General features: G+C 45.9%; 1 protein-coding gene across 2 annotated transcripts in view; it reads right to left on the reverse strand.

Annotated features, from left to right (window-relative positions):
- Positions 1-25,955, reverse strand: part of LOC139543841 (bone morphogenetic protein receptor type-1B-like) — a 114,030-nt gene that overhangs the window by 82,602 nt on the left and 5,473 nt on the right. For both annotated transcript variants that reach the window (XM_071350313.1, XM_071350314.1), the window contains exon 2: positions 21,010-21,079. The gene's annotated coding sequence lies outside the window, so the exon portion shown is untranslated. The remainder of the gene's footprint in view (positions 1-21,009; positions 21,080-25,955) is intronic.

A 25,955-nucleotide genomic window follows, 5' to 3' on the forward strand; every position in this document is an offset into this window, starting at 1 on the left:
AGCTCTTAGGGAAACACCATGATTGCCATGTCTAGCGAAAATGTCTAGCCCAATGACCTCTCAAAGCCCGCCCACGAGGCCTGAAACCTGCCCAACATTTATCCCCCCCAAAAAACGTTTTATACAACGTTATCGAGCGAATTAAGAAGGAATATTGATGTAATTTGTAACAAAGTAGGCAAAGAAGCAAAGGTTGCTTCAAAATAATAATTATTGTGAGTTTAAGAATATGTCTTTAGAGAAAAGATAATTTGCCCTTATTAAACTCGCCAGATCATTTTCCATCAATGGATGTCAATTTAACTTGTTTTGACTGCTATTATTAAGCAATAAGGCCCGAGGAGGTGTGGAATATGGCCAATATACCACGGCTAAGGGCTGTTCTTATGACACCACAACCTCCCGAGGTGCCTTATTGATATTATAATCTGGTTACCAATGTAATAACAACAGTAAAAGTTTTAAAAAGTCAAACCCGTGGTACACGGTCTGATATACCAAGGTTTTAAACCAATCAGCACCCAGGGCTCAAACCACCCAGTATATAACTGTAAATACATCCTGTATGCGCATGTGCATAACTATAGATAAATCCGACAGGAGAGTTTGAGTGTTGAAAGTTGGACAGAGGATCTTGAAAGCTCTGTGCAAGAAACACTTGGATGAACTTCCAAAAATGAATGTTTGGCTATTTTCCGGCAATTGTGCTGTTATTGTGTGCCAGATGTCAAGACTTCAAACCGTTATAAATGGCCTATTTGCGAGATTGACTTGTTATTTCAATAGCCATAGGATACTGACTCAAATCTGGGTTTATAATTGCAATTCAATTTTGCCATGGTTTGTTGAGCTAGATGCAGGTAGCATATAGCCTCTGATAGGCCAACATCTAACTTCCGTGAAAAGTCCACAATGCATCTGACATTAAATGTGGAGAACGATACATGCGCGATAGAGCTGTGACCATGGTCACAATTGATAACGTCCAATTTAATGAACTAAACGTGGCCATTAATAATTGCATAAGAAGACAAGGCTACAACAACAAACTGAAGGTATAGGCTATTTATCCATTTGCCAGCTCCGGGTAGGCTACACAAGTGGCACAAATCGATTTGCAATGACTTCAGTGATATCGTCATTTCAACATATGTATTGTATCAAATGGTAGGCTACAGAAATGTCATGGCAGTCGCAGTGCAATTTAGAAGCAGCCCAAAAACCCGCCACCCGCGACCAATACATTGTCACCCGCAACATCACTTTCAAAGTAGCCAAATTTGGTAGAAGAGTAGCCAGCAATTTAAGCATACATTTTTCTGCATTGGTAGACCTACTCTGTCTGGGGTGTAAAGGTAGACCTACTCTGTCTGGGGTGGAAAGGTAGGCCTACTCTGTCTGGGGTGGAAAGGTAGACCTACTCTGTCTGGGGTGGAAAGGTAGACCTACTCTGTCTGGGGTGGAAAGTTAGGCCTACTCTGTGTGGGGTGGAAAGGTAGGCCTACTCTGTGTGGGGTGGAAAGGTAGGCCTAACTTTTGACAGTACCACGCTCAGATTCCTAATGATGTCACAGATTGAATTATTTGCAAACAGCAACACTTTCATTGCAAACAAAACAGGCAGATTATGGCGTTGGATAAATATGATAGGCCTATCTGTTCATCTTATCTCTCTGTCCATTCTGTCATTTGTGTGTTATTAAAAAAGTCAAAATGGCGTAGAATTGCATGACATTTTTAATAAAAAATATATTTTTTTCTTGGATCTACAAATATGATAATAGATTCATGCAATGATTTTACTTTGCAATGAGATTTTTACATGCAATGAGATCTTTCCACGGTGGTCTGCGAACCCACAACCTTCTAGCCTGCAGCCCTGTGCGCTATCAAAATTCCTGCGTTGCCATGTAATGCTTAGAGGACGAAGAACAGTTCTCTAAAACTACATATCTAAGGCTCTGTCCAAGAAGTGAGGGTAAACCGTAGACATGTTCTCTGCTATCCACTTTGTTTTAATTATTGTTTTGGGTATAGGGGAGGGTCACTTTTTCTTCAAGCGTTCAGGGAGAGTTTAGGTCAAATATATTTTGCTAAAGGGAGGGCCATCCATTTTCATTTCAATGAGGTCTAATTTTCTCCATGTAACCCTTATTATAAATAACTTTCACTCCCTAAGGTTGTTAAAAAGCTGCTTCAGTCCATCTTTGGGTTTGGACCTGAAGCGGTCATCCAATAGTCCAGCAGCCCCCACCCAAAACATAATGGAACCATGCCTAAAGGTTCCAACCTCACTTGTGTAGCCCAGAATAACACCACCGCCCAACGCCCACACACCCAACCTACAGAGTGTTAGGCAGCACAGCGCTCCCCCTCTCCACCACCCACACCCCAGCCCTGTCAGCAGTGACTGACAACGTACAGCCTATGATTGATGACCATATTGATGTAGTGCGCTGCACTTTTCTGATGCTGAGAGAGAGGGAGGGAGAAAGGGAGAGAGAGAGAAAGGGAGAGAGAGAGAGAGAGAGAGAGAGAGAGAGAGAGAGAGAGAGAGAGAGAGAGGGAGAGTGGGAGAGAGGGAGAGAGGGAGAAAGGCAGAGGGAGAGAGAGAGAGAGAAAGGCAGAGGGAGAGAGAGAGAGAAAAAGAAAGAAAGAAAGAAAGAGAGAGAGAGGAAGAAATTGAGAGAGAGAGAGATAGAAAGAGAGAGATAGAAAGAGAGAGATAGAAAGAGAGAGAAAGAGAGAAGAAAGAGAGAGAAAGAGAGAGAAAGAGAGGAGAACTAGAGAGAGAAGAAAGAGAGAGAGCTAAAAAAGGCAGATGGAGAGGGAGAGAGAGTGGGAGAGGCAGAGGCAGAAGCAGAGGGAGAGGGGGAGAGAGAGAGCGAGAGAGAGAGAGAGAGAGAGAGAGAGAGAGAGAGAGAGAGAGAGAGAGGGGGGGGGGGGAGAGGGAGAGGCAGAGGGAGAGGGGGAGAGAGACATTGGGTGAGAGAGGGGGAGAGAGGGAGAGGCAGAGAGAGAGGGGGAGAGAGAGAGAGAGAGAGAGAGAGAGAGAGAGAGAGAGAGAGCGAGCGAGAGAGAGAGAGAGAGAGAGAGGGAGAGAGAGAGGGAGAGAGGGAGAGAGGGAGAGAGGGAGAGAGAGGGAGAAAGGCAGAGGGAGAGAGAGAGAGAGAAAGGAAGAGGGAGAGAGAGAGAGAAAAAGAAAGAAAGAAAGAAAGAGAGAGAGAGAGAGGAAGAAATTGAGAGAGAGAGAGATAGAAAGAGAGAGATAGAAAGAGAGAGATAGAAAGAGAGAGAAAGAGAGAAGAAAGAGAGAGAAAGAGAGAGAGCGAGAGGAGAACTAGAGAGAGAAGAAAGAGAGAGAGCTAAAAAAGGCAGATGGAGAGGGAGAGAGAGTGGGAGAGGCAGAGGCAGAAGCAGAGGGAGAGGGGGAGAGAGAGAGCGAGAGAGAGAGAGAGAGAGAGCGAGAGAGAGAGAGGGGGGGGGAGAGAGGGAGAGGCAGAGGGAGAGGGGGAGAGAGACATTGGGTGAGAGAGGGGGAGAGAGGGAGAGGCAGAGAGAGAGGGGGAGAGAGAGAGAGAGAGAGAGAGAGAGAGAGAGAGAGAGAGAGAGAGAGAGAGAGAGAGAGAGAGAGAGAGAGAGAGGGGGGAGAGGGGGAGAGAGAGGGAGAGGCAGAGGGAGAGAGAGTTCACTGGTGTATTTAGTTAACATGATTCTTATTATTTTTTGAGCAGCTCAGCTGCTGCTCAGGGGTGTGGGGAGTGTGTGCGCACGTGCACATATACAGTGGGGAGAACAAGTATTTGATACACTGCCGATTTTGCAGGTTTTCCTACTTACAAAGCATGTAGAGGTCTGTAATTTTTATCACAGGTACACTTCAACTGTGAGAGACGGAATCTAAAACAAAAATCCAGAAAATCACATTGTATGATTTTTAAGTAATTAATTTGCATTTTATTGCATGACATAAGTATTTGATACATCAGAAAAGCAGAACTTAATATTTGGTACAGAAACCTTTGTTTGCAATTACAGAGATCATACGTTTCCTGTAGTTCTTGACCAGGTTTGCACACACTGCAGCAGGGATTTTGGCCCACTCCTCCATACAGACCTTCTCCAGATCCTTCAGGTTTCGGGGCTGTCGCTGGGCAATACGGACTTTCATCTCCCTCCAAAGATTTTCTATTGGGTTCAGGTCTGGAGACTGGCTAGGCCACTCCAGGACCTTGAGATGCTTCTTACGGAGCCACTCCTTAGTTGCCCTGGCTGTGTGTTTCGGGTCGTTGTCATGCTGGAAGACCCAGCCACAACCTATCTTCAATGCTCCTACTGAGGGAAGGAGGTTGTTGGCCAAGATCTCGCGATGCATGGCCCCATCCATCCTCCCCTCAATACGGTGCAGTCGTCCTGTCCCCTTTGCAGAAAAGCATCCCCAAAGAATGATGTTTCCACCTCCAAGCTTCACGGTTAGGATGGTGTTCTTGGGGTTGTACTAATCCTTCTTCTTCCTCCAAACACGGCGAGTGGAGTTTAGACCAAAAAGCTCTATTTTTGTCTCATCAGACCACATGACCTTCTCCAATTCCTCCTCTGGATCATCCAGATGGTCATTGGCAAACTTCAGACGGGCCTGGACATGCGCTGGCTTGAGCAGGGGACCTTGCGTGCGCTGCAGGATTTTAATCCATGACGGCGTAGTGTGTTACTAATGGTTTTCTTTGAGACTGTTGTCCCAGCTCTCTTCAGGTCATTGACCAGGTCCTGCCGTGTAGTTCTGGGCTGATCCCTCACCTTCCTCATGATCATTGATGCCCCACGAGGTGAGATCTTGCATGGAGCCCCAGACCGAGGGTGATTGACCGTCATCTTGAACTTCTTCCATTTTCTAATAATTGCGCCAACAGTTGTTGCCTTCTCACCAAGCTGCTTACCTATTGTCCTGTAGCCCATCCCAGCCTTGTGCAGGTCTACAATTTTATCCCTGATGTCCTTACACAGCTCTCTGGTCTTGGCCATTGTGGAGAGGTTGGAGTCTGTTTGATTGAGTATGTGGACAGGTGTCTTTTATACAGGTAACGAGTTCAAACAGGTGCAGTTACTATAGGTAATAAGTGGAGAACAGGAGGGCTTCTTAAAGAAAAACTAACAGGTCTGTGAGAGCCGGAATTCTTACTGGTTGGTAGGTGATCAAATACTTATGTCATGCAATAAAATGCGAATTAATTACTTAAAAATCATACAATGTGATTTTCTGGATTTTTGTTTTAAATTCCGTCTCTCACAGTTGAAGTGTACCTATGATAAAAATTACAGACCTCTACATGCTTTGTAAGTAGGAAAACCTGCAAAATCGGCAGTGTATCAAATACTTGTTCTCCCCACTGTATGTGCGGTAGTGTGTGTGTTCGAGTGTACGTGTGTGTGCATGCATATGTGAGGAGTGTTTTTTTCCCATGCCCTCAGTTGTCAAGGTATGTGTAATGAAATCTCTGGGCTTGTTTTGAAAACCCTGGGAGTTCCACTCATTTTCACATTTTAGGCTTTTCTGGGGACCTCAGGCCCGCTCACTCTCCTCTCATCCTCACTCTCAGACCTGGTCCCAGGGAGCTGTCCAGCCCAGCTCATTTACTGCTTCATTTGGGAGTGTGTTTAAAAGGTAAAACAAACACAAGCCTCAAAGACAAAAGAACACCCACCATCCTGTGCACTGTCACACTGAGACCCCTGATACTTCAACACCCCCTGAGGGGGAAGAAACATCACAGACAGTGCAGACACATCTAAAAGGCAATACTGTGTGTGTGTGTGTGTGTACTGTACGTGTGTGTGTTTTATGCCACTCAGGGTTGGCATAAAAACAGGTTGCCCATGGAGCGCTGTTAACTTCATCCTAGCCATCAACCAGTGGCTGAAATGGCTTTGCCAGTGTGCCCCTGAACCCATTACAGGGGTCATAACGTTCAGATCTCCTCCAGAGAGGAGCGGGTTATCAAAGACATGCTCTCGCACAGATGACTTTTTGAAATGGTCGGGAAGTCAAAGACACTAAATGTGCGGTGTTCGACGAAAGACTGATACGCCGCAAACATTTACACTAATGAATAAACCAATCAATCAGGGAGTACTCTCGTCACGAAACATCCAGCTATCTTGGACATAAATGTAATGTTGCTGGCGAGTGGGGGGGGGGGGACAAGTTGAGGAGCTTGTCCATGAGTATTCAACCAGGCTTGATATGATTGGCATTCCCCCTCTGCCTGTGGTCATGAAGCTAGACGCTGTGAGAGAGGTGGCGCTAGCAAAGATTCAACATCTGTTTGCCAATGTGCACATCCCACAGCAGGTTATGAGGGGAATTAATAACAAAAAAAATTCAAGTAGTGAGAAAGTGGCTATGCTTAAACACACACACCACACGTGACTTTATCTTCCTGAGCTGAACAGAGGGGGATTTAGGTGTCCCGAATGTAGACTGGATATACAGCGCTACCAGACCGACTGACCTGCTGAACATGCTTACCTTACTGAGGGAGGACTTAGAGATCTCCACGGGGCCACCTGTACCCGAATACCAAAGACCCAATTCGGGTCCAGAGCAGGTCTAGTTCCAGAATTCTAAAACATGTCACGGGTGTGGGTCGGATCTGATATGATTGTCATAGGTCTCGGGTATGTGTCATTTTAATTGACTTGATAATGACAGAATTAAACGTTAAGAGAGGAAGGATATGCTACAACGACCAAGAGCCAACAGGTAGGCTGCTACTTCATATTCCGAATGGAGTTGTTATCTTTAACTGTAGGATGAGAGAACGCATGCAGCCTCAATTAGCCCAGATTTTGGAAGTGGGCTGCTAATTCAAATGATACATGGAGCAGGCCTTTTCTGACAAGCTCCTTAAATACCTTTTTTTTTGCATACCGCTTGGACACTCTGGGATACAGATAAACGTTGGCGATATTGATATTTGGCAGTCTGGGCCATGTACATAGGCTTACGGTACGTGGCCTTCAGATTGCAGGCCTGCCTAAGAGTAGAGCAAAACAACTGGCTAGGTCAGAGGTCACCAACCTTTTCTGAGTCAAGATCACTTTCGGAGTCAAAAGGAAAGCCGAGATCTGCCGCTCAGATTTCTTTTTAAAAACATGACCTAAAAACGTAAGCCTTTGCAACATAACTCAATGAAAAACAGTACTGTAGCAATGAGGTTTGTGCAGTAGGCTATAGGCCCAATACATTATCACTGCATATTGGTTATGCTTGAATTGCCCTGCCAATGCTGCTCTTCCCAGACAATTTTGAAATACATACAGTTGAAGTCGGAGGTTTACATACACTTAGGTTGGAGTCATTAAAACTTGTTTTTCAACCACTCCACAAATTTCTTGTTAACAAACTAAGTCGGTTAGGACATCTATTTTGCGCATGACAAGAGCAATTTTCCCAGCAATTGTTTACAGACAGATTATTTCATTATTAATTCACTGTATCACAATTCCAGTGGGTCAGAAGTTTACATATTCTAAGTTGACTGTGCATTTAAACAGCTTGGAAAATTCCAGAAAATGTCATGGCTGTAGAAGCTTCTGATAGGCTAATTGACATAATTTGAGTTAATAGGAGGTGTACCTTTGGATGTATTTCAAGGCCTACCTTCAAACTCAGAGCCTCTTTGCTTGACATCATGGGAAAATCAAAAGAAATCAGCCAAGTCCTCAGGAAAAAAATTATAGACCTCCACAAGTCTGGTTCATCCTTGGAAGCAATTTCCAAACACCTGAAGGTACCACGTTCATCTGTACAATAGTACGCAAGTATAAACACCACGGGACGACGCAGCCGTCACACCGCTCAAGAAGGAGACGCGTTCTGTCTCCTAGAGATTAACGTACTTTGGTGCGAAAAGTGCAAATCAATCCCAGAACAACAGCAAAGGACCTTGTGAAGAAGGAAGGAAATAGGCACAAGGAAGGAAATTGGCACAAAAGTATCAATATCCACAGTAAAACGAGTCCTATATCGACATAACCTGAAAGGCCGCTCAGCAAAGAAGAAGCCACTACTCCAAAACCGTCCTAAAAAAGCCAGACTACGGTTTGCAACTGCACATGGGGACAAAGATCATACTTTTTGGAGAAATGTTCTCTGGTTTGATGAAACAAAAATAGAACTGTTTGGCCATAATGACCATCATTATGTTTGGAGGAAAAAGGGGGAGGCTTGCTGAAAAACACCATCCCAACCGTGAAGCATGGGGGTGGCAGCATCATGTTGTGGGGGTGCTTTGCTGCAGGAGGGACTGGTGCACTTCACAAAATAGATGGCTTCATGAGGATGGAAAATTATATGGATATATTGAAGTAACATCTCAAGACATCAGTCAGGAAGTTAAAGCTTGGTCGCAAATGGGTCCTCCAAATGGACAATGACCCCAAGCACACTTCCAAAGTTGTGGCAAAATGGCTTAAGGACAACAAAGTCAAGGTATTGGAGTGGCCATCACAAAGCTCTGACCTCAATCCTATAGAAAATGTGTGGGCAGAACTGAAAAAGCGTGTGCGAGCAAGGAGGCCTACAAACCTGACTCAGTTACACCAGCTCTGTCAGGAGGAATGGGTCAAAATTCACCCAACATATTGTGGGAAGCTTGTTGGAAGGCTAGCCAAAATGTTTGACCCAAGTTAAACAATTTAAAGGCAATGCTACCAAATACTAATTGAGTGTATGTAAACTTCTGACCCACTGGGAATGTGATGAAAGAAATAAAAGCTGAAATAAATCACTCTCTCTACTATTATTCTGTCATTTCATATTCTAAAAATAAAGTGGTGATCCTAACTGACCTAAGACAGGATTACTAGGATTAAATGTCAGGAATTGTGAAAAACTGAGTTTAAATGTATTTGGCCAAGGTGTATGTAAACTTCCGACTTCAACTGTATATATTATTATTTATTGGTATATGATCCCACTGGTAATAGATCATTTCAAATCAAATGTTATTTGTCAGATGTGCCGAATACAACAGGTGTAGACCTTACAGTGAAATGCTTACTTACAAGCCCTTAACCAACAATGCAGTTTTAAGAAAAATAAGAGTTTCAGAAAAATTTGACTAAATAAACTAAAGTAAAAAATAAATAAAATAACAATAACAAGGCTATATACAGAGGGTACCGGTAGAGTCAATGTGCGGGGGTACAGGTTAGTTGAGGTAATTGAGGTAATACAGTATGTACATATAGGTAGAGGTAAAGTGACTGCATCGATAATAAACAGAGAGTAGCAGCAGCGTAAAAAAGGGTGTGTCAATGTCAATAGACTGTGTAGCCATTTGATTAGCTGTGCAACAGTCTTATGGCTGTCACGCCCTGGCCTTAGTTATCTTTGTTTTCTTTATTATTTTAGTTAGGTCAGGGTGTGACATGGGGGATGTATGTGTTTTGCATTGTCTAGGGGTTTTGTATGTTTATGGGGCAGTGACTTTGACTTGACTTTGACTTTGTTGTCTAGGTGTTTGTATGTCTATGGCTGCCTAGATTGGTTCTCAATTAGAGGCAGCTGTTTATCATTGTCTCTGATTGGGAACCATATTTAGGCAGCCATATTCATTGGGTATTTCGTAGGTTATTGTCTATGTTAGTTGCCTGTGTCTACACTATTTGTTTATAGCGTCACGTTCGTTCGTTTATGTTTTGTAGTTTGTTTAAGTGTTCTTCATTTCGTTATTAATAAATAGAAGATGTATTGTTATCACGCTGCGCCTTGGTCCTCCTCTCTTCAATGTTACGACGAACGTGACAGAATAACCCACCAAAATCGGACCAAGCAGTGTGAAGGAGAGGAACAGCGCGTTGTCGAAAAATGGACTTGGGAGGAGATTCTGGACGGTAAGGGACCATGGGCACAGGCTGGTGAATATCGCCGCCCTAAAGCTGAGCTGGAGGCAGCGAAAGCGGAGAGGCGGCGGTATGAGGAGGCTGCACGTAAGCGCGGCTGGAAGCCAGAGAGGCAGCCCCAAAAATTTCTTGGGGGTGGCACACGGGAGTAGCGTTAAGCCAGGTAGGAGACCTGAGCCAACCCCCGTGCTTACCGTGGAGAGCGTCGTATCGGGCAGGCACCGTGTTATGCAGAGATGCGCACGGTGTCCCCGGTGCGCAGGCATAGCCCGGTGCGGTACATAACAGCACCTCGTAGATTGGGCATCGAGCCAGGTGCCATGAAACCGGCTCTACGCATCTGGTCACCAGTGCGTCTCCTTGGGCCGGGGTACATGGCACCAGCATGGTGTCCCCGGTTCGCCAGCACAGCCCAGTGCGGGCTATTCCACCTCGCCGCACTGGCCTGGCTACGGGGAGCATTCATCCAGGTAGGGTTGGGCAGGCTCGGTGCTCGAGACCTGTAGTGCGCCTCCACGGTCCGGTTTATCCGGTGCCTTCTCCACGCACCAGTCCGCCTGTGACAGCCCCTCGCACCAGTCCAGTACCACCAGTGCCTACACCACCCACCAGGCTTTCTGTGCGTCTCGGAAGTCCAGTATGCACTGTTCCTTCTCCCCGCACTCGCCTTGAGGTGCGTGTCCCCAGCCCGGTACCACCAGTTCCGGCACCACGCACCAGGCCTACAGTGCGCCTCGGCAAGCCTGAGCTGCCTGTCTGCCCAGCGCCGTCTGAGCTGCCCGGGTTTTGTATGTTTATGGGGCAGTGTCTAGTCTAGGTGTTTGTATGTCTATGGCTGCCTAGATTGGTTCTCAATTAGAGGCAGCTGTTTATCATCGTCTCTGATTGGGAACCATATTTAGGCAGCCATATTCATTGGGAATTTCGTGGGTTATTGTCTATGTTAGTTGCCTGTGTCTGCACTATTTGTTTATAGCGTCACGTTCGTTCGTTTGTTGTTTTGTAGTTTGTTTAAGTGTTCTTCATTTCGTTATTAATAAATAGAAGATGTATTGTTATCACGCTGGGCCTTGGTCCTCCTCTCTTCAATGTTACGACGAACGTGATAATGGCTTGGGGGCAGAAGCTGTTAAGAAACCTCTTGGACCTAGACTTGACGCTCCAATACCGTTTGCCATGAGGTACCAGAGAGAACAGTCTGACTAGGGTGGCTGGAGTTTTTGGCAATGTTTAGGGCCTTCCTCTGACACTGCCTGGTATAGAGGTCCTGGATGGCAGGAAGGTTGGCCGTTCACACTACCCTCTGTAGCGCCTTGCGGTCGGAGGCCGAGCAGTTGCCATACCAGCTGGTGATGCAACCAGTCAGAAAGCTCTCGATGGTGCAGCTGTAGAACTTTGAGGATCTGAGGACCCATGCGAAATCTTTTCAGTCTGCTGAGGAGGAATAGGCATTGTCGTGCCCTCTTCACAGCTGTCTTGGTGTGTTTGGACCATGATAGTTTGTTGGTGATGTGGACACCAAGGAACTTGAAGCTCTCAACCTGATCCACTACAGTCCCGTTGATGAGAATGGGGCGAGCTCGGCCGTTCTTTTCCTGTAGTCCACGATCATCTCCTTTGTCTTGATCACGTTGAGGGAAAGGTTGTTGTTCTGTCACCACACTGCCAGGTCTTCAACCTCCTCCCTGTAGGTGGTCTAGTTGTTGTCGTGATCAGGCCTACCACGTTGTGTCATCGGCAAACTTAAATGATGGTGTTGGAGTCATGCTTGGCCACGTAGTCATGGGTGAACAGGGAGTACAGGACGGGATAAAGCACGCACCCGTGTGGGGCCCCCGTGTTGAGGATGAACGTGGCGGATGTGTTGTTGCCTAACCTTACCACCTGGGGGCGGCCTGTCAGGAAGTCCAGGATCCAGTGGCAGAGGGAGGTGTTTAGTCCCAGGGTCATTAGCTTAGTGATGAGCTTTGAAGGCACTATGATGTTGAACGCTGAGCTGTAGTCAATGAATAGCATTCTCACATAGGTGTTCCTTTTGTCCAGGTGGGAAAGGGCAGTGTGGAGTCCAATAGAGATTCATCTGTGAATCTGTTGGGGCGGTATGCAAATTGGAGTGGGTCTAGGGTTTCTGGGATGATGGTGTTGATGTGAGCCATGACCAGCCTTTCAAAGCACGTCATGGCTACAGATGTGAGTGCTACGGGTCGGTAGTCATTTAGGCAGGCTACATGGTGTTTTTGGGTACAGGGACTATGGTGGTATGCTTGAAACATGTTGGTATTACAGACTGGGTCAGGGAGAGGTTGAAAATGTCAGTCAAGACACTTTCCAGTTGGTCAGTGCATGCTCGGAGTACACGTCCTGGTAATCTGTCTGGCCCGCGGCCTTGTGAATGTTGACCTGTTTAAAGGTCTTACTCACATCGGCTATGGAGCGCGTGGTCACACAGTTGTCCCGAACAGCTGATGCTCTCATAAATGCTTCAGTGTTGCTTGTTTCACAGCGCACATAGAAGTCATTTAGCTTGTCTGGTAGGCTCGTGTCACTGGGCAGCTCGCGGCTGGGCTTCCCTTTGTAGTAGGTAATAGTTTGCAAGCGCTGCCACATCCGATGAGCCGGTGTAGTAGGATTCAATCTTAGACCTGTATTGACACTGTCTGTTTAATGGTTCGTCGTGGTGCATAGCGGGATTTCTTATAAGCGTCTGTGTTAGAGTCCCGCTCCTTGAAAGCGGCAGCTCTACCCTTTAGATGTTGATGTTGCCTGTAATCTATGGCTTCTGGTTGGGGTATGTACGTACAGTCACTGTGGGGACGACGTCATCGATGCACTTATTGATGAAGCTGGTGACTGATGTGGTATACTCCTCAATGCCATATTCCAGTCTGTGCTAGCAAAACAGTCCTGTAGCTTAGCATCTGCGTCATCTGACCACTTCCATATTGAGCGAGTCACTGGTACTTCCTGCTTTAGTTTTTGCTTGCAAGCAGGAATTAGGATAGAATTATGGTCAGATTTGTAAAATGGAGGGCGAGGGAGAGCTTTGCATGCGTCTCTGTGTGTGGAGTTGGTGGTCTAGAGCTTTTTTCTCTCCTCTGGTTGCACATGCAACATGCTGGTAGAAGTTAGGTAAAAGTTCCGGCCACTAGGAGCGCCGCCTCTGGATGAGCATTTTTTGTGTATACTTATGGCCTTATACAGCTCGTTGAGTGTGTCTTAGTGGCAGCTACGAAAAATATCAGAACAGCGTATAAGGTTGGACCAAACAATTACAGGCTGTATTCTTTGAGTTTCTCTCTAGTCATGGTCTTCAAAGTTTAGAATTCTCACTACCAACTTTGCTGTGCGTTCAAGGTTTCTTTTTACAGTCTATGGCTCGAGGAAACTGTGCAATCTGATTGGCCAGCGGTAGGCCTATAGGTGCCCTTGACTGCTGAGTAGGCAAAGTTCTACCTTCAGACACATGAAATGGTTAAAAATGGGAACACTCTATCTTCCCGGCCCTAGGGCTGCTGAATCAATTCCACCTATTGTCAACAAAAAGTACGAACGCAAGATTTATCGTTGGGTTTTTTACAGAAATATTTGGTGATCGACTAGGAATGCCTTGGAGATCGACTGGTTGAGACCACTGGTCTAGGTACTGCTCTGTTTAAGGCATTATGGGCAGCCTTATGGGCAGCCTTATGGGCAGCCTTATGGGCAGCATTATGGGCAGCCTTATGGGCAGCCTTATGGGCAGCATTATGGGCAGCCTTATGGGCAGCCTTATGGGCAGCCTTATGGGCAGCATTATGGGCAGCCTTATGGGCAGCCTTATGGGCAGCATTATGGGCAGCCTTATGGGCAGCCTTATGGGCAGCCTTATGGGCAGCCTTATGGGCAGCCTTATGGGCAGCATTATGGGCAGCCTTATGGGCAGCATTATGGGCAGCCTTATGGGCAGCCTTATGGGCAGCATTATGGGCAGCATTATGGGCAGCCTTATGGGCAGCCTTATGGGCAGCATTATGGGCAGCCTTATGGGCAGCCTTATGGGCAGCCTAGCTGTGTGGAGGAGATGGTTTTTGTGTCCTTACGTGTCCATGCATCAACAACCTTTAAATTGTTTGAATCTGTTGATGTAATGTGATTTGTGGATTCAAATGAACTATTTAAAGTGTGTGCGCGCGCGCATGTTCTTTCATGTGTCCAGCTCAAATGAGAATGAGGAAACCAATAAAGCCACAAAATATTGGCCCTGTGAAACAAAAGCAGCTTATCCTCCAATTTCCTGCCAGCGAGACTCCCCAGGCCCAGCACTGAGGCGCTCATTAATTGAAGTTGATCTTTAAGGAAAGTACAAAAGTACTACTGTACTCTACTGCAGCAGCACAGCTCTGCAGCCGGAGCCACAGAACACAGGTGGAGGGAGAGGGGAGAGGAGAGGGGAGAAGAGAGGGGAGAGCAGTGGAGTAGAGCAGCTGTTCACACACTCCCCCTTCCTCACAGCCCAGCCTCCTTGGTTTATAGAAACACAGCAAAAAGTTACATTCCCAGATTAGTGTTTTACGTTCTCTGAACAGATACGGTATTGGTGCTGGACTGTTCTGTTCAGCTGTTGTGAGGAGACTAGGGTGGCTGCTGTGATGGTAATGCTGTAATGATAACACTGTGTGGTAATGCTATAATGATAACACTGTGTGGTAATGTGGTAATGATAATACCGTGTGGTAATGCTGTAACGATAACATGGTGTGGTAATGCTGTAATGATAACAATGCGTGGTAATGCTGTAATGGTAACACTGTGTGGTAATGCTGTAATGGTAACACTGTGTGGTAATGCTGTAATGATAACACTGTGTGGTAATGTGGCGATGATAATACTGCTTGGTAATGCTGTAATGATAACACTGTGGGGTAATGTGGTAATGATAATACTGTGTGGTAATGCTGCAACGATAACACGGTGTGGTAATGCTGTAATGACAACACGGTGTGGTAATGCTGTAATGATAGCACGGTGTGGTAATGCTGTAATGATAATACTATGTGGTAATGCTATAATGATAACACGGTGTGGTAATGCTGTAACGATAACACTGCGTGGAAATGCTGTCATGATAACACTGTGTGGTAATGCGGTAATGATAACACAGTGTGGTAATGCTGCAATGATAACACTGCATGGTAATGCTGTAATGATAACACGGCATGGTAATGCTGCAATGATAATAACGTGTGGTAATGCTGTAATGATAACACGGTGGGGTAATGATAATACCATGTGGTAATGCTGTAACGATAACACATTGTGGTAATGCTGTAATGACAACACGGTGTGGTAATGCTGTAATGATAACACTGTGTGGTAATGCTGTAATGATAACACGGTGTGGTAATGCTGTAATGATAATACTGTGTGGTAATGTTGTAATGATAACACGGTGTGGTAATGCTGTAATAACACGGTGTGGTAATGCTGTCACGATAAGACTGCGTGGTAATGTGGCCATGATAACACTGTGTGGTAATGCGGAAATTATAATACTGTGTGGTAATGCTGTAATGATAACACTGTGTGCTAATGCTGTAATGATAACAATGTGTGGTAATGCTGTAATGATAACAATGTGTGGCAATGCTGTAATGGTAACACTGCATGGTAATGCTGTAATGATAACACTGTGTGGTAATGCGGAAATGATAATACGGTGTGGTAATGCTGTAATGATAACACTGTATGGTAACGCTGTAATGATAACACGGTGCGGTAATGCTGTAATGATAACACTGTGCGGTAATGCTGTAATGATAACACTGTGTGGTAATGGTGTAATGATAACACTGCATGGTAATGTGGTAATGATAATACTTGAACAGGTGACCATAACAGTGACATGACAATTCCATAAGAATAGATAAAACAACTTTCCTAAGAGATCAAGAGATCAAGATCACAACTTACTTATAATGAGAACAAAAATATAAACACAACATGCAACAATTAACAATTTTACTAAGTTACAGTTGAGGAAATAAATCAGTCAATTGCAATAAATGAATTAGGCCCTAATCTATGGATTTCACATTACTGGGCAGGGGCGCAGCAGTGGGAGGGCATAGACCCACCCACTTGGAAGCCAGGCCCACCTACTGGGGAGGCCCTGGCAACCAGAATGAGTTTTTCCACACAAAAGAGCTTTACTACAGACAGAAATACTACTCAGTTTCATCAGCTGTCTGGGTGGCTGGTCTCAGATGATTCCGCAGGAGACCAAATGTGGAGGTCCTGGGCTGGCGTGATTACATATGGTCTATGGTTGTGAGGCCGGTTGGACGTACTGCCAAATTCACTAAAACGACATTGGAGGAGGCTTATGGTAGAGAAATGAACATTCAATTATCTGGCAACCGCTCTGGTGGACATTCCTGCAATCAGCATGCCAATTGCATGCTCCCTCAAAACTTGAGACATCTGTGGCATTGTGTTGTGTGACAAACCAGCACATTTTAGAGTGGCCTTTTAATGTCCCCAGCACAAGATGTACCTGTGTAATGATCATGCTATTTAATCAGCTTCTTGATATGCCACACCTGTCAGGTAGATGGATTATCTTGGCAAAGCAGAAATGCTCACTAAAAGGGATGTAAACAAATTTGTGCACAAAAGTTGAGAAATAATATTTTCTTTCAGCTCATGAAACATTGGACAACCACTTTACATGTTGAGTTGATATTTTTGTTCAGTGTAGTTACTTAGAGCAATCTGTAGACATACATGGTATTATATGTAGCCATGTCTGAGTAATAAACAGCTGTATCTAGGCCTGGCACACCTGTAATAACAGTCCAGTCTGTTGCAGAATAGCTGCTACTCTCCATATGTAACCTGATACCTTCTATACTCTACCTAGGCACTCAAGACTCATCAGAGAAGCCAGACTCATTCCAGCAGTCAGACAGAGAGAGAGAGAGAGCAAGAGAGCGAGAGGGAGAGAACGGAGGCACACTGTTACAGCTGGACAGGGGATTAGTAGAAACATGGTAGAATATGAGAAGGGGTGAATGAGACACGAAAGAAAGAGAGAAACGGAGAAGCATTGCTCTTTCGTTGATCCGTTCAGGCTGATCTCTGTTCCAGGAATATGATTAGGGATTATTCTGTTATTTTTATAAATGTCTGTGAAGCTTTATACCCTCCCCTCCCCTTCAGTCTTGGCAAACACCACAGAGAGAGAGAGGGAGAGAGAGCGAGAACTAGAGAGAAAAAGAGAGATAATTATAGAGAGAGGCGAGAATGAGAGAGACCGAAAATAGAAGATGTAAGAGAGAGCCTCCACAGTCAATGAGGCTCAAAAAGACAAGGAGCTCCAGAGAAATAGCCATGTCACCTCGAGCCGGTCTGTTGGGGCAAGCTTCCCCACCACCACTGTCACTCCCAGGAAGATCAGTCTCTCTGGGGACGACAGCTAGCCGGGTCACATGACCCTAGTCTATCGTCAACAAAAACTAGTGTGACTTTTTAAAAGCTTTTTAATGACTATCTGTCCTCATAGGAGAGTTATAGGCAGAGAGTCCGGCTCACAGACTGGACCAACAGCTGCACAGAGACAAACTACAGTAGAGGTGAACTAGTCAGATGCTGAAATTGGTCTAACATTTGATACTCCAGAAAATGATATTAGGAGAGTGTCCTGGGATTGACAGTGTGTCCTGGGATTGACAGTGTGTGAGGATGATATGGGGACGTTGACGGCACGAGGCCGACGTCATCTATTTTGGCTGGCTCTCTAATCCAGCGACGTGAGCTAAAACCTGCCAGGCATTCTACCACAGTGCTGCCTGTGCAACCTGTGTGTGTTTGTTTGTTGGTGTGCGTTTGTGTCACTCCACTATTTATACTCAAATTGGCTGATCGAAAGGGAAGCTGCCTGGCTGCACATTTTCCATCCCCGTTCCAAACATAGTGCGGTGCTAGCTGTGAGCCTTTGTTGAGAGTCCAGAGTGAAGTGGAATGTGGCACTGCACGCCACCAGGACACCTGACTGCACACACACTCCACTTGTCACACACTCACATCTCAACAAAACACACCACAGATGATCGAATCTATATATGCATACATACAGTCAATCTCGATCAGGTGTCTGTTTCACATTGTTTTTAGGGTATTTTACCATTTCTAAATAACATCCATTAGCTTCATCGGTCTGTGTCTGTTTCATTCTTTATTGTTTTTCACCAGGATGTTATTTAAGCTGTAATTAAGAGATTACTCAGAGCAGCCGCAGATAAGAGAGAGGGTGGACCCCAGATAGCATCTATGCAAAGGCGGTCCTGTGCCCTCTCCTCTCTGGGTGGCCTACAGCACAGTAGAGGGGGTAGAGGCCTAGGGCTCGGCATGCAAAGCTTTGATGTCATCACATTTCCATGCAGACAACCGTGGCCAGTCCAGGTATGGCTCAGATCGCCCTCTGCCCTGTATGTATGTAAAAAGCACACGCGAAATCCATTTGAATCTGTCATCAAAAACAGAGGGGTTTGGCAGGCGAATAACGTTAGCGGGAGAGAAATAGATTTCATCTGTTTTCCCCGTCTCTCCTTGCAGTCAGAATGGCACTTGCTGTCAAAAGCAGTTAGCGGACGAACGTGGGGATTCGTTGTAACTACACTCCAAGACATAGCCAGGGAATTTAGAACAAAGTCGCTCAGTCGGTATTGGTTCTTCAAAGGACATTCAACATAATATGTGATGGATGTGTTTTCAGAGTGGCGAAATCAATTGGAACTAAAAACCCTCACAGTACACATTTGAAGAAATGTGGGGCATTTAAATCTCTTGGTGTGTTTATGTATGTGGTTATGGGGTTGGGAGGGTTTGGAGTGTTCTAAAGGAGAGGCAGGTCTTAAAACAGGATGCAAAGCTTAAGGAACGTTTCGAAAGCCGCATGCCAGTGTAGTTACAATTAAATAACAGTACAGTATTAGTTTCAAGTTTCAATGTTTGTCACATGCACAGGATACAGCAGGTGTAAACAGTACAGTGAAATGCTCACTTGTGAGCTCTTTCCCAACAATGCAGTATTCAAGGAAATAATATAAAGTAGGAAAAACAAACGAAACACGCAGGAAAAAGAGACACGAGACTGCAAGCTATACACAGGCTCAGTCCCAGTACCATAATTACAGAGCCGAGTCAGTAGAGCCGAGTCAGTAGAGTCGAGTCAGTAGAGCCGAGTCAGTAGAGTCGAGTCAGTAGAGCCGAGTCAGTAGAGCCGAGTCAGTAGAGTCGAGTCGGTAGAGCCGAGTCGGTTGAGCCGAGTCGGTAGAGCCGAGTCGGTAGAGCCGAGTCGGTAGAGCCGAGTCGGTAGAGCCGAGTCGGTAGAGTCGAGTCGGTAGAGCCGAGTCGGTTGAGCCGAGTCGGTTGAGCCGAGTCGGTTGAGCCGAGTCGGTTGAGCCGAGTCGGTAGAGCCGAGTCGGTAGAGCCGAGTCAGTAGAGCCGAGTCAGTAGAGCCGAGTCAGTAGAGCACTAAACCAACAGAAATGAGCAGGGCTACCTGTTAGATCTCCAATTGCACTTTAAAACAGGTGTAATCATAAGTTAAAAGGTTAAATAAAAAATATATACAAATAAAAAGAATAACGTGGGGCGGTGTGTCTGTCTCAGCGGTTCTACCATGCACTGCTTTAATAACCCACTGAGTTACAGCGTATCAACACACACCAACATCCTGGTTGCTACATGTCTGCCTGAGCTTGGTGTGTGTGCGTGCGTGTACTATACAGTAATGTTTTCCATATAGAGGATGCGCACTCAATTCAATTCAATCAACCTCAATGTGACTCCTCTCAGTTTTTCTCCCTCCGACACAGCTGCCTCTTATTTGCCAGGATCCAGCCGTAGAGAGAGAGATCCAGTGGGAACTTTAACACATAGATTCTTGACATTCTTTAACGGGTTTGAGTTACTCTCCGTCCAAACCAGCGCTCCACTACTACAATCCTCTCCTATTTCCGGACACGAGGTCAGTGTTAGAGTCTACATTCCACAGCCTCTCACCAACACAAGCAGGTATTGTCCTCTGTGGAGGGGACTCTTCACTGGCTTCAGATCAGATCCCACTGTTGGAGCGGTGTCAGTGTTGTCATCACATTGTGTTGTTTATGACGGGTCCTGTAGTGGCAAGTCTCACTGCTTAATGGTTAAGGAACGCTAACGGAAGTCCACAGCAGCAACTCTCTGACACAGTGTGGAAATCAAGGAGAGAGAAGGTACTGTATAAGAGGTCACGTCAGAGACACTTTATATTGAACGATCGCACTCAATGACGTGTGGCCTTCACACGTTCTGTTCTGTTCACACCCAGTCCCCAATTGAACAGTCCTCAGATCAGCTACGGCTTACAATTCTGGAACAGGCCCTCATGTCTCACCTGCCCACAGGTCAGCTGTGACGTGAGGTTCAGTCAGTCCCACGCCTGTAGAGTGTAGCTCAGCTGCTACCGTCAACCTGTCAGCTCCACGCATCACCTTTTAATCAGTCACCATGGTGACCAGGTTGGGGTAAGCAGGCACAGTGTGCCATCCCACATTCTCTCACTCAGTCGGAGGGATCCATGTCTCTCTCACACACACACACACACACACACACACACACACACACACACACACACACACACACACACACACACACACACACACACACACACACACACACACACACACACACACACACACACACACACACACACACACACACACACGACCCTGTGGTGATGCCACAATCAGCTTCTCACACAAACACCCATGCCCTGGGACTGGCAGGTGGAGCAGGACTATCCATAGAGCATCCATTGGCCTCCGTTACCGTGTCTACTCCAGACTGATTCTGCCACGTACACAGAGATGACTATTAGCTGCAGTATGGGTTCTCGTCCATCCTAATCCATGTGCTCAGCAGTTAGTCAATTGGTCACTTCTCTGGAAGGGCACGGCCACCTAGCCACCACTGAGCTCGCTACACACACAATAAGAGACTAGTGTAGGGCAATCAGCAATCAAACACTCAGCGTACAGTAATAAACAACTTAGAAAATTCAAGGATGGAAAACAGACTCACCATCCAACAATGAGGGGTTAAACAACGGTCTGTCATTATGGTCATCCAAAGTCACAGCTGCTGTCTTCTCCTAGAAGAAAAAGGGAAAGTTGGTAAAGAAAGTTTATATAATCGTACAGTATATTTTCCATGTTAACAAAAATGGTGATTGTCAGACGTGATTCAGACGTCATTTCAGCCAGGCTCAAGGCATTACCCCACCTGGGATTTAAACCAATGCACCTAGTCGACATTAAACAACTACACCCCCTCTCACTGTCTCTCCCCTCCTCTTCCTTATTCTCCTGTATATGCTCCTCTTTCTCCCACTAATGACAGGATGTCTGTTTTCTCACACAGGGTTAAAGACCTTCCAGGCAAAGAGGACACTGAAGTAATTCCTGCTCTTTCCCTTCATCAGAGAGAGAGAGAGACACAGAGAGAGACCGAGAGAGACAGAAAGACAAAGAGAGAGAGAGATCCTCACAGTGATGTTGGGGACTGGGTGGATTATCACTAATTACCAAAGACCAACTGGAACCTAAAGGAAAGGAGAGGATTAGTAAAAAGTGGAACAAGACGATGCCTCCTCCACTTCTTCCTCCCACCCCCTCTTTTTTTCCTTCTTCTTCCTCCTCCTCACCTCACTGGAGACCGTGTGTTTTCCCCTCAGGAATATAACAGTCTTATTGACATCACACTGGTCTAGACTGAACTCTTATCAAATAGCTCATGTTTATATATCCAGATATGAAAGATGTCTCCCTTCCAGGAATCTCAGAGGGACTATGAATAGATACATCAGAGTTTAAAAAATGGGTAGGCCTAAAAAAGTGATTGTTCTATTGTTCTAAAGCTGAGAGTTCTCTCATAGGAGATGGTGAGTCCTTTACGTCCTTGTCCCAATGATGAAACCCACAACTCTGTTCATATGAAGACAGCAGAATCTATCCCCTTCATCTATCCTCTGCCCGACGCCATGTCTCCTAGTCCTCCTGAGGGAGGAGAATGTCTGGTGCAGACACAAGCAGAGACCTGCATCCCTGGGTCTGTGAACTGATGTGAGCATTGTTTTCCAGGGGGAAAGGAATATGTTGTTTTTCCTTCAGAGTGTCTGGGTGTGCATGGGGACTACAGAGTGTCAGTGAGTGGGAAGAACGCCAGCTACAGTATTGGCAGAAAGAAAGCAAAGGGATTGGGTAATGGGTGGAAAAGCCATACCTTTGTAAAACCTTGGTACCAGATGCTCTTGAGCTCTGAAGTGTGTGTGTGCAAAAGCGCATGCTCGTGGGTGCACACATGCGAGAGAGCTACACTACATGACCAAAAGTGTGTGGACACCTGCTCGTCGAACATCTCATTACAAAATCATGGGCATTAATATGGAGTTGGTCCTCCCCTTTGCTGCTATAACAGCCTCCATTCTTCTGCAAAGGCTTTCCACTAGATGTTGGAACATTGTTGCGGGGACTTGATTCCACTCAGGCACAAGAGCATTTGTGAGGTCGGGCACTGATGTTGGGCGATTAGGCCTGACTCGTAGTCGGCGTTCCAATTCATCCCAAACATGCTCGATGGGGTTGAGGTCAGGGCTCTGTGCAGGCCAGTCAAGTTCTTCCACACAGATCTTGACAAACCATTTCTGTGTGGACCTCGTTTCCACTGCTCCAGAGTCCAATGGCGGCGAGCTTTACACCACTCCAGCCGACGCTTGGCATTGCACATGGTGATCTAAGGCTTGTGTGCGGGCTGCACGGCCAGGGAAACCCATTTCATGAAGCTCCAGACTAACAGTTATTGTGCTGACGTTGCTTCCAGAAGGAGTTGGGAACTCGGTAGTGAGTGTTGCAACCGAGTGCTACGCGCTTCAGCGCTCAGAGGTCTCGTTCTGTGAGCTTGTGTGGCCTACCACTTTGTTAGACTTATGCTAAAATTGATTAAATAAATGTTTTTCCTCATCAATCTACACACAACACCCCATAATGACAAATCGAAAACAGGTTTTTAGACACAATACTTATGTAAGTATTCAGACACTTTTCTATGAGACTCGAAAATGAGCTCAGGTGCATCCTGTGTCCATTGATCATCCTTGAGATGTTTCTATAACTTGATTGGAGTCCACCTGTGGTAAATTCAATTGACTGGACATGATTTGGAAAGGCACACACCTGTCTATATAAGGTCCCACAGTTGACCGTGCATGTCAGAGCAAAAACCAAGCCATGAGGTCGAAGGAATTGTCCGTAGAGCTCCGAGACAGGATTGTGTTGAGGCACAGATCTGGGGAAGGGTAACAAAAAGTCTGCGGCATTGAAGGTCCCCAAGAACAAAGTGGCCTTCATCATTCTTAAATGGTAGAAGTTTGGAAACACCAAGACTCTTCCTAGAGCTGGCCGCCCGACCAAACTGAGCAATCGGGGAAGAAGGCCATTGGTCAGGGAGGTGACCAAGAACCCGATGGTCATTCTGACAGAGTTTCAGAGTTCCTCTGTGGAGACGGGAGAACCTATCAAAACTTTAAAAAATGATAAAATGTGGAAAAAGGGAAGGGGTCTGAATACTTTCCGAATGCACTGTATGTAGTCTATCAAACACCCGTGCGCTTAAATCTACTGCAACACTCCTTGTCAAGAGCAGAGAGAGATGGAACAAAGGGGAATTGTAAAGAACGTTCTGGCGTTTTGGTGGCTGGTAAAGCCATTTGAAAGAGGCCTGTTATCCTCCATTCTCCATCTGTTGTCCTCTCCTCTGTCAAGACTCTGATACATTGTAGCTCAGGCAGCTAGGGTCTCTACATCCCCTGTCTGGCTCTCCGTAACAAGACCCACACATTCACTCCGACTCTCTGTGTTCAAATCCTCCTGACGACTTCAATAAAGTAGAAACTTCAATACGGGATGAACAAAGATATCCCTCAATAACCTGACAGTTGTCAAATTCATTCTTCCTGAGATGGCTGGAAGACAGTTCCACCCTCTTCAACACTTTCTCAATGTCTCTCATGCATCCCCTAAGAGGAACCAACACCCCCCCCCCCCCCCCCCCATCAAATACTGGCCGCTTTTTGATACGCACCTAGGAACTCTTCTTTGATTGGCTGAGCTAACTTCCTGTAATTATACTGGAGGAAGCTAGGGTGAGGGGGTCGCAGCTTGCTAAGCTTAGCCCTGCGGACAGACCCAGATTCAGACCCATGACCACCCTGTGTGTGTATGTGTGTATGTGTGTGTGTGTGTGTGTGTGTATGTGTGTGTCTCTCTATAGACGAGTCAGTAGGTCTAGGTATTTAACTCAAAAGTAAAAGGGATAGAAGTAGCCTGCAGATACCTGGAGATGATTCATTTGGTAGATGTAGATTTTATCTCACATGTTAAAGACACACCCTGCAGCCTTCCATAATCACAGAACAATTTGGGTCTTTGACATCTAGTAGGTTCTTCATTGATCACATGGGAGATGACAGTGTGACCATGTGTTGTACTACAGTACAAGGCCAAATGTTTAGTTCAACAGATACCTGACAGGTGCATGGTCATCACCTCTCCTCCCAATATCAATGGTTCTCATTTCAAATCATGATAATTACCAGACCAGTGTGGCAGCGATTGTGCCGCCAGGCCTGAATCACAGTCGTTTTCACATTGCAGACACATTCCTTTATACGGCTACCAGGGCTGGAGTCAATTGGAAAAGAAGGCAGTACATTCAGGACGTGAACTTAGATAACAATTCAAAATTTGAAAAAACGACATCTATTTTCATTTCAATGACTTCTCAATAAACTGAGGAGTATAAGCTGTTTATATCAAAAGTTTTTCAATTGTTTAATTTGAAATAAAAATCAATTGACTGCCTCCACTTTGAATAGACCCCAGCCCTGAAGGCTACCGTACAAGACCACCACGGTGGCGTGGGTAAGTTACACGATGACACACACACAGGCGCCTGAAACACACATAGAGCCCAACACGGAAACGCTTCCAGCCTCAGACTGTGGTAGGCCACAAAAACACAGGCCTGCCAACTGCCCTCCAGCTGCCCAGCCTCCCTCCACATCCCTGTCCTGTAGGCAAATTGTGTGTGTGTGTGTGTGTGCGTGCGTGCGTGCGTGCGTGCGTGCGTGCGTGCGTGCGTGCGTGCGTGCGTGTGCGTGTGGTGCCCGTCCTGGGTGGTAGTGGGATCACTGTGTGGTTCATCCTAGCCCACACACTCTCTCACTCTCAATCTCACTCAGGCCTCCATCAATGATCCTCTGTATTGACTAGGACTGTGCGTCCCAAATAGCACCCTATATATAGTGCCCTACTTTGAGCAGATCCCTATGGGCCTTGGTCAAAAGTAGTGCACTACATAGGGAATAAGGTGCCTTTTTGGACACAACCTCAGTCTCCAAGGTGAAGACAAATCTGAAATATAAGGCTGTGCATGGATGGCTGCATAGGGTTTCTGGCCTGGTCTAACATCAGGAGCTGGAGGCCAGTGATGTAATGAGATCAGATCTGGTCCGGTGGAGTTCTATGATAGACTGGAGAACAGAGCAAAGCATTGTGGCATGACATTATGTCTTTAAATGGGGTTTCAGTCCAGTCAAATATTACCCTTGACCCCATGCCACTATACACCATTGGATGGGCCTCTCAAGTCAACAGCCCCATGGCCACAAAACATAACACAGACAGAGACACACATTCATACACACAACCGCTAATCTCATCCCCCAGCCGGATCTCTCTCTCTCGGTCAAACTGTATGGTTTCACAGCGCCTCAGAAAGGGACTTGAATGGAGGCCATTGGCAGGAGTGGACGAAACAACCACTGATTTTAATTAGCTGATCTCTCAGTCCATCACCATCTAGCCACTGATTTTAATTGGGGATTTTCAAAATGTTTCAATCAAAATGAATGCCAAAGTCCCATCTAATACAGCGCTAGCAGGCTCGATCCGCCTCCATTTTAAGCTGCA

This window comes from Salvelinus alpinus, chromosome 18 (genome assembly GCF_045679555.1).
Source record: "Salvelinus alpinus chromosome 18, SLU_Salpinus.1, whole genome shotgun sequence".
Classification (NCBI taxonomy): Eukaryota; Metazoa; Chordata; class Actinopteri; order Salmoniformes; family Salmonidae; genus Salvelinus; species Salvelinus alpinus.